The 8,530-nt window shown below is 36.1% G+C and overlaps 1 pseudogene across 1 annotated transcript; it reads left to right on the top strand.

Annotated features, from left to right (window-relative positions):
- Window positions 1-1,663: 1,663 nt before the first annotated feature.
- LOC308416703 (coenzyme Q-binding protein COQ10 homolog B, mitochondrial-like) lies at window positions 1,664-2,389 on the top strand (annotated as a pseudogene). Its single transcript has one exon. The product of its transcript is annotated as a coenzyme Q-binding protein COQ10 homolog B, mitochondrial-like (transcript).
- The last annotated feature ends 6,141 nt before the right edge of the window (window positions 2,390-8,530 follow it).

The raw sequence follows: 8,530 nt of genomic DNA, 5'->3' as shown, positions 1-8,530 counted from the left end.
TTGCACTTTCTTGTTTATTAATGTACAATTTACTATACTTAAAAGACAAACTCAGACTAGTTGCCCTTCCATGTGTATGAATGAAGAAAATCTGATATGTATAAATAGCATAATGTTCTCCATGGGAAATAACTGAAAAACTTTGTATAATCTTGGAGGGAAGTGTCAAATGTAATATGTGGAAAAAATCATACATAGACCACATGCTCACATTCACCACTTGAAATTAAGACATCTGAACCATACAACTGACACATGTGTTGAGACTAAAAATGCAGGGATGAGAGCAAATGGAAAAAGTTCAGTAAGGGTCACGGGAATTATTTTTTGCTCTTTTTTTTTAGCCTAGTTTCATGGCTGTAGTTTAGAACTCTGGGTAGTATAAAGGGATAATTATTGTTTAAAAACCTTGAAATGCTTGCGATCTAACTTGATATATGGAATATATATGGTATTACAGAATACACACACACACACACACACACACACACACACACACGCACACATATGTACAAGTGTTATCCACATCATTGTACAAGTGTTATGTCTTAGTAAAATTAAATTAAAAGGACAATATGATTTTGCAATGAACAGACTGAAAGTTCAGTTAAAACCTGGAGATGAGCTATATTAAATTCCCCATACTTTCATTTATTGGACTATACCACATAGCAAAGTATGTTAGAATACTTAAGCATAATTCCAACTGGAGGGAATAATTGCTGATGTTAAACTTAAATTGTGAGTCTTGGGTCATCTATGCCACACTCAGTGTTCTAAAGCATTTCAGATGAGACCGTGGAGAGGTAGAGGCATTTTAAGCTGAACTTATTCTGGTGTAAAAATAGTTTCACAATTATACAACCAAATGAATGCTAAAATCAGATAAAGTGTATTTAAAGCAGTGTTCCTTTTGCATCCTAAAGGAGAAATTCTTTTATTAAAGTTTCAGCAATTCAAAACAAAAATATGAAGTAATAGTAATAAAAGAATTTTTTAGAAGAAATAAGTAACCCATAGTTTGCTCATTTGTTTGATTCTTCTCTTCTTCCTCTGTCCAGCTTCCAAACATAAAAATGTCCTGTGCCTCAACTCTTGAACATTCTATTCCTCTTTGTACTCTCACCCTTGGTGATTCTGTCATATTTTTTGGAGGCCATCATTTTTAGCTGGTTTTGGATATATTAGTCTATGATGCAATAACAAATAGCTCCCAGATTTGAGGAAACTAAAACATGAAGGTCTGCTTTTCAGCTTCATTGAGTTCTTCTTCTTAATCAATTAGGTTGAATACTGTACGCTGGCCTCATTCTCAGACCCAGAGTCTGAAGTTACCAACAAACACTGACAGAAACAAACAGAAATTCTTGGGGTTCTGATACTAAAGTCAAATGGTCTAGGCTAAAATTTTGTTTCATGCCTGTTCCCATGGCGCTAGCTTGCATCATAAAGCTAAGATATTAAATTCTACTGTATATCTGTAAATTACAGAGCTAAAGTTATCAATTATGACAGCTGATAACTTTAAAAACTGATAAAGGTTCTCTATTTCCCTCTAATATTTCATAATTCCAATTTTTAAAAACTATGCCCAAGGTTGCTAAGTATCTGTATGTATAGTTCTATTCTTCAATCTGAAGGTTCAAGAACATCTCAGACAAAGATGATCATGGCAGCTCGGACCAGTCAGAGGGCCCTTACGAGGGTGGCATCGGGGTGCAGTCTGAAGTCGACTGTGATGGAAGCCCCGGCGCGGGGGTCTGCGCGCAACGTGAGATACTTAGCTCCCTGTGGTGTACTGATGAACAGAACCCTTCCACCGTGTGCCTCAGTTTTGCCTAAAGAAATCTGTGCAAGAACCTTCTTCAGAGTCACTGCGCCAATAGTAAATAAACGAAAGAAGCATTCAGAGAGAAGAGTTATAGGGTACTCGATGCAGGAGATGTATGATGTGGTGTCAGGGATGGAGGATTATAAGCATTTCGTTCCTTGGTATAAAAAATCAGATATAATATCAAGGAGATCCGGATATTGTAAAACCTGATTAGAAATTGGGTTTCCACCTGTTTTGGAGCGATATACATCAATAGTAACCTTGGTAAAACCACATTTGGTAAAGGCATCTTGTACTGATGGGAAACTTTTCAATCATTTGGAGTCTACTTGGCGTTTTAGCCCTGGTCTTTCTGGCTATCCGAGAACTTGTACCTTGGATTTTTCAATTTCTTTTGAATTCCGCTCCCTTCTGCACTCTCAGCTCGCTACACTGTTCTTTGATGAAGTTGTGAAACAAATGGTAGCGGCCTTTGAAAGAAGAGCATGTAAACTGTATGGTCCAGAGACAAACATACTTCGGGAATTAATGCTTCATGAAATTCACCACACCTAAGAGGAAAATAAGAGCTGCCTCCACCTACTCTTGACTAGTTTGTTCACTTTCAGGAAGTCTTTTCACCGTCCATTGAGAAGTCAGAAAGCATTTGTTAAACTTGCCTTGATTCTAAGTCTGCTCCATTGAAAATTTGCACATTGAATATGGACCCGCTTGTACATAGAATTATTCCTTCAATCAAGCGTAACTAACTAAAGTGTACATTTGCAGGCTCTGCCTTTGTAATAATGGATGTTGTCACTGTTGTTAGGATACCATATTCCTCATTGGAGTGCAGATGAAGTCTTAATTCTCACCTTACATGAAAGGTTAGCTGAGATACCTGTGTGTTATATTAACCATATCATGTTTAAGTTATCAGGTTCAGACTATTTGTAACTTATTGTTGTTGGGCATGCCATATGGCTTAGGGTATTTGAGTAATCATATAGTTAACATTAAAACTTTGATCTAAAGTACTGCTGGTGAAGTCTTAGCACTTTGGGAAATTTAAACTGTTCTTATGGGCAGCAGTAGATAGTTGAGTATTGGGGAGTTGTTTCCCAGATGTACTGAGTGGGGTTTCGTTTTGTTATTTTCTTTCTTGTGTTTTGTTTTATTTGGTGAGTGGTCAGAGCTCTGAGCTACTTTTCTAGACATTTGAGACTTCCAGGTGCTTTGCACTTTCAAATGCTGATTGTGTGTGAAAATTCTGTCTGCCACAGTAGATAGACCAGTAGTAATGTCTCCACCGCACAGGCCATTTTCTATTTACTGTGCATAGTCACTTCCAATAATATTCTAAACAAATATTATTTTTTTAAATCAGTGTAAGGGCTAGAAGTCATGACATAATAAAGTTAAATTGTTTATTTTTGTACAGTGAAAAAAAAAAGAACATCTCAAATGTGGTACATCCAAAAGTCAAAATAAAAAGAAACTGGGGAACATATTTAATAATTTATTTCCACTAAAATGAAGAGTGAGATATGGAGACTAAATCTCTCTGTCTCTGTCTCTGTCTGTCTCTCTCTGTGTCTCTCTCTCTTCTTTCTCCCTCCCTCTGTCTCTCTCTCTTCTTTCTCCCTCTCTCTCTCTCTCTCTCTCTCTCTCTCTCTCTCTCTCTCTCTCTCTCTCTCTCTCTCTCTCTCTCTCTCTGCCCTTCTCTTTCCTTGTCTCTTTCCTGATTTCCTACCCTCTCTTTCTTTCATCTTCTTTCAAGCCAGCAAAAGTTGAATAGCTTTCTTCCTTCTTGTCATCACCAGGTCACATGACCATGGGCTGGAGATTCTGAAGTTGTTATTTCAAACCACTCTTTCTAGGTTTATGTTGACTTTTGTTGGGTGTTTCTTCACAGTGACAAGTAAGTTAATTAATGGGTTCATTACTTGATTAATTAAATAACAATCAATAAGAGTGTTTGCTGAAATATAACTTTTCATACAAGCCTTCTACCTTAACTCCTATCTAAAACAGCATTTCCCTGTTTTTTGACAGCATTCATTAATACACTGATTTCTAATTTAAATTTTTGTTTTTATCTTATGTGTGTGAGTTATTTGCCTGTGTAATTTTCTGTTTACAGCTACTGTTGTTTGTAGCCACAAGGATCAGTAGGCATGGGATTTCCTAGAACTGAAGTTATAGCAATTATGTGTTGTTTTGTGGGTGATGGGAATAGAACCCAGGTCCCTTTGAAGAACAATCACTACTCATAACTACAGAGTCATTACTCCAGCACTCTTCCCTTTTAAAAATATGTATGTTCCTCCTTTTTTAAGAATTGAAAGCAAAAAAAAAAAAAAGATATTTTGGGGAAAATAAAACCAGTACTCTTACAAATATAAATGCTTATGTTAGTTTACCAAAGGGGAGGAGATCCCTCAATCTGTGTTTTATACTCTACTGATGCAATTTTTCTACATAAAGAGGCTGACAAGGATTGATGGTCTCAGGATGAGGATGCTCTTCTGTTCGCTCTGTACTCCTATCATGCTTCAAGACCAATATTTTAGAAAGGACAGTCATCTTTATTCTAATGTCTTCTTTCATTTATTTTATGTATTTCTATGTCGTTAGGGCTTATCCTACTACCATGACACATATTGTCAGTGTCTACAGAATAAGGACCAAAGTGCAATACAGTTTTTTTTTTTTTTTAACCAAAAGGAGAGGAATTTTTTTTTCTTCTAATCAAATATAAGAAAATAAAAGGCTAAGTTTTCATCAGAGTTACCATCATTTTCCCATAGAAAGACTTAAACAGAACATTTCCAAGAAAAAAGAAATAGGAAAAGAAAAAGGCCTCCAATTTGATTTGCATTTAATTTTTTTCTCTTAAGCCTATACTGCACAAAATTCAACTTGGATTAACACAATCTTCTTTAAATAAAAGCTTCTTTTTTGTTTTATTTTTTTTACAGAACACTTCAAAATTATGTTATTAATAACCGCAAAATATGTTGATGAGAGTAAGATGAGCACCGCAGATTTGACATACAATTTGCAATAGATCTACATAGAGATTTTTGTAAATGAGGCCATATGAACTTTGAAGACAACCATAAAAGTAGTAAGGTGTCAAGGAGACTACTTGAAAGACTTGAAATTAAAGGTATCATCACATTCAGCAATTTTAAAGATTATTTAGCAATTCTGAATAATGACAGTATCATATAGCAAAATAGAAAATAGAAAGATAGCAAAATAGAAAAAAAATTGAGCAGCTGTGAGTCATTCACATAGGTCATGTTTTAAAGGCATTTAAGTTTCTTTCCTCACACTGAGTTAACCAACATGATTCTTATCAAGTAGGGGGAATTGTTCAGGCAGCATTTATTAATTTAGTGAAAAAAACACTACTTAGACACTCAGATGTTTCAAATAATAAGAAAGCATTAAAAAATGGGCACCATCAGACCCCAGGATATAGGCTTCTTCTACATGGATGAGTACCGGCACAGGTAGGAAGTCCTAAGCTCCCTGGTCTCTGGGGTTATGGTTGTTGGTTGCTGTGTATCTGACTAATGGGCCTGAAACATCCTGAGACAGAATTCCTTTCTATATGACTTTCTAAGATTCACTTATTTCCTTAGACCTTTCTACTCCCAGATATGCAAATGTAGCACTCTCAATGTTCTTCCCCAGCCAATAACATACCACCACATATGCCCAACTCGTCATTCTCCCTAGGAAATAAACATTCTCTGCTCTGTCCTAAGAAATGAGCTCCTCCAACAGTCTCCCTTGGGTGTTTCTCATCCCCCTTCCCTTCCCACCATTCTACCCTTCACCCCCCTGGGATCCAGCTACTGTGCAATAGTCCAATCATAGCAATCAAAGCAGGACTTGAGCCCTGAATGTTTACTTTGGCTCAAAGCTTGAGGTTATAGCTCTTCATAATGGAGAAGTCATAGTGATCGAGAGAAAAAAAATAGCTGGTTGCTTTACATCCATGGTCAGGAAACATAAAGAGATGAATACTGATGTTCAGCTTGCTTTTTTGATCTCTTCAGTCAGGACACTGGATCATGGAAGTATGTTATCTACAATGTGTTTTGGGGTGTTCCCCCCTCTAAAACACCTTCAAAATATATTCGAAGATTTTATTTTCTATGATAAACGTAAATTCAGTGAAGGTGAAAATGAATATTAACTATCATAGATAACAACAGGGTAAAATGAACTACAAAATGGGAAAGCATAATAATTTAGTCAGTATTCTCATGATCAGAGATACACCTTAGTTCCAATGAAGAGTGTAGTTACTTTGTGCTGTAGAATACTTAGAACGCTATAAAGCTGTAAGATCACCCTGTGTCCCATTCTCTCTAAAGGTTTGCCCAGCAGAAGAGTATATTTACTAATTTACTTACCTGTTTCTGTGACTCAAACACTAAATATATTGTTAAGAGAAAAACAGCAAGAAAAAAAAAAAAAACTAACAGGTAAGACTGAGAGATTATTTTTATCTCCTTGAGATTCTGACCTGGTGTCTAGATAAGCAATATTGCATTCAGATTGCATAGAAATATAAGACTGGTTATTACACAAATATTCTGAGAAAAGTGATTCATAATAGTTAATTTCAGTGTTTTCTCTAAGGCATGGTTATTTCCCAAACCAACAAAAACTAATACTTTCAATTTTACTTTTTATTTTAAGGAGGTTGCAAATCCTTTCAGCTCATTCAGTCCTTTCTGTAACTTCACTATTGGGGTCCCCAAGCTCAGCCTGATGGTTAGCTGCAAGCATCTTAACCGGAATCAGTAAAGTTCTGACAGAGAATCTCAGGAGACATCCACATCACACTCCTGTCACCAAGCACTTCTTGGCATCAGTAATAGTGACTGTTTTGTGGGCTACATATAGGATGGATCCCCAGGTTGGGCAGTCTCAGGACAGTCTTTCCTTCAGTCTCTGCTCCACTCTTTGTCCTGTATTCTCTCCCATGAGTGTTTTGTTTCCCTTTCTATGAAAGACTGATACATCCACATTTTTGTCTTCCTTCTTCTTGAGCTCCATAGGGTCTGTGAATATCCAGAGTTCTCCACATTAGAAAGAACAATATTTAACAACCAGACTCTCCAGAGCTCCCAGAGGCTAAACTACCAACCAAAGAGTTCACATGGGGTGGGATCCATTGCTTTTGCCACATATGTAGCAGAGGATGGCATTGGTTAGCATCAATAGAAAGATATACCCTTGGTCCTGTGAAGACTAATTTCCCCAGTAGGAGAATGTCAGGTTGTTGATGTAAGAGTGGTTGGGGGGAGGGTTGGCATTCTCATAGAAGCTGGAGGAGGAAGATGGGAAAGGGAATAATTGGGAAAGGGGATAACATTTGAAATGTAAAGACATAAACTATCCATTAAAAAAGAAACCCTAGGGATAGAAATTTTAATAAAAGAGGAAGCAGAAGACATGAAATTGGGAGCAAGAAATGTGGGAGATTTTCAGGTAAAGTTGGAGGAAAAATTGGGGAGTAGATTTGACCATATTTCATTTTATATGCCTATATCAATGAGTAATTTTTATTTTAATTAAAAATATTATTTAGTAAAAATTGCATTTTATGTAATAGTTTTTCTACTCTAACTGCATGAATAACTGAACACTGCATTGTGAAAAGTTTAGATTTTTAACAAATGCTATATAAATATATGTCACTCTATGATAAATAAGAGAAAAGGGTTTTCAATGAACAGACACAATTTTATGAAGCCCCACATCTCTTTCAGGCATAAGGAAAGATCTCAGTTCATCTCTTTCTGAAGAAAAATGTAAGTAATGTTTGTTCATATAGGTCTGGTAGTCAACAGTTATTAGGAGTCATTTTCAGCATGGATAATGAATGTACTCAAACTAACATATAACACACCACATAATTCTTCCAAGTTAATTTTAAAACATCAGGAAAACATTCTTATGACGTGGTATTTTAAATGATACAATTTATCATATTGGATCTTTGTAAAAGTAAGTAGTCTTATTGAGGAATAAGCTTACCCTTTTTAGTTCTTTCTGAACTCTGGCTGGCTGATTTAACTCAGCAGTTCTGGCTCAAACTCCTCTCCAAGCTGACTGATTCACTCGGGCTTCTCTCAGCTTCTCAATGAATTGTTCTGCCTGACCTCAAACTAACTGGCAATTTGTTCTAACTTTCTAGCTCCTTCCTATTCTCTGTATTCAACTGCCTCCTACTGAACTTTACTGAACTTCATGTATTCAACCCACTCCACTGTACTGAGCTTACTGCACAGACACCCAACTAACTCAATTTTCTGCTCTCTCTCTCCCTGTAAGAGCTGAGTATATTCTGCCTCTGACACATTTTGTCGAATCCTTCTCTGATTCATCACATTGCCCCTCAAGTGGATGTCATTGTTCAGAACTAAACTGTATATTAAGTTTGGGTTGTATTAAGAACAGATTACACAGACCTAGGAAGTCTTTGAATGTGATCCCTTGGCAAAGCAGTCACTTTGCCAGATTAAAATTCCTCTACATCTCTTTACAGATAAAATTTACATTGTTTTATTTTTATGCAATTGTTAGAAATAAGGTTTCTATGAATGTTCATGGTATGCTTCAATAATTTATTAGTTGACATAGATTTAGATCACTTAGAAATTAAGAAATCATCATTTTAGTTTATGT

This window comes from Micromys minutus (genome assembly GCF_963924665.1).
Source record: "Micromys minutus genome assembly, chromosome: 2".
NCBI classification, from domain to species: Eukaryota; Metazoa; Chordata; class Mammalia; order Rodentia; family Muridae; genus Micromys; species Micromys minutus.
This window is presented reverse-complemented; position numbering and strand designations above follow the sequence as displayed.